We start from the raw sequence: 1,106 nt of genomic DNA, 5'->3' as shown, positions 1-1,106 counted from the left end.
CGGGCTGAATGGCCTCCTCCGATGTTCCTCTGTTCCTAAGAGAGTTGGCGCCAGCGCGCAGCCCTGCTTTACCCCACTGCTGATCTTGAAAGTGTCTGATGTTGCTCCATTGTAACTGATGGAACTGTGCATGTTCTCGTGGAAAGAAGAAATGACGCCCAAGTGTTCAGGAGGGCAGGCAATGTTCCATCGCAGTTTGAAGAGTCCGTCTCTGCTAACAAGATCAAAGGCATTGGTGATGTCTTCCAATGCATGTATGCCTCTGTGGTGCAATGGATAGCGTGTTGGACTTTTAAATAATGATTTAAAAAAATATTCAAAGGTTGTGGGTTCAAATCCCACCAGAGACAGAGGAACACGACGGAACAGAGAGTTCAGAAATGCGTCAAAAGCACAGACTCTGAGACAGAGCAAGAGAGAGAAAAGCACAGCAAGAGTGACATCACAATGGAGAGTGAGAGCAGGGAAACAGAGAGCTGCTGGGGTGAGTTTGCAGGATTTAGTTCTTGCTTCGGTGCAGTGGAAGGAGCTGTTTGGTGAGGATCTGGTAAGCTGTGACATCACAGGCAGGCAGGTAGTTGATTGGTTTGGAAGAAGCTACCTGTTTGATGAGTATCTGGTAAGTGATTAAGATCCATTTTAGTCCTAACGTTTAAAATAGTAAACAAACTAGTAGTAAGCTTAATAAAATAGACAGTAAAATAAATAATTGAATCAAATATTTAAGTAGTTTATTGAAACACGTTAAGGATGACAGGACAGGTGATGTGTCACAGCTGCAGCATGTGGGAGTTCCTGGATGCCAGTGTGATCCAGGGCAAACACGGCTGCAGTAAGTGTTTGCGGCTCAAAGAGGGAGAAAAAAGGAATGTAGTGGTAGTAGGGGACAGTATAGGAAGGTGGATTGACTCTGTTCTCTGCAGCAAAGAGCAAGCGTCCAGACGGCTGTGTTGCCTGCCGGTGTTAGGATTCAGGACATCTGCTCAGGGCTGGAGTGAAACATACAATGGGAGGGGAGGATCCAGTCATCGTGGTCCATGTCGGGACCAACGACATAGGCAGGACAAGGATAGAGGTTCTGCAAAGTCAGTATGAGGAACTAGGCA

General features: G+C 46.4%; 1 non-coding gene across 1 annotated transcript; it reads left to right on the top strand.

Moving 5' to 3' along the window:
* Positions 1 to 258: 258 nt before the first annotated feature.
* On the top strand, positions 259 to 350 carry trnak-uuu (transfer RNA lysine (anticodon UUU)). Its single transcript is given in 2 exon segments — positions 259 to 295; positions 315 to 350. It is a non-coding gene; the product is annotated as a tRNA-Lys (tRNA).
* Positions 351 to 1,106: the final 756 nt, after the last annotated feature.

Source organism: Heterodontus francisci, unplaced genomic scaffold (assembly GCF_036365525.1).
Source record: "Heterodontus francisci isolate sHetFra1 unplaced genomic scaffold, sHetFra1.hap1 HAP1_SCAFFOLD_61, whole genome shotgun sequence".
In the NCBI taxonomy this organism is placed as follows: Eukaryota; Metazoa; Chordata; class Chondrichthyes; order Heterodontiformes; family Heterodontidae; genus Heterodontus; species Heterodontus francisci.
The sequence above is the reverse complement of the archived record's forward strand: the minus strand, read 5'-3'. Positions and strand labels throughout refer to the sequence as shown.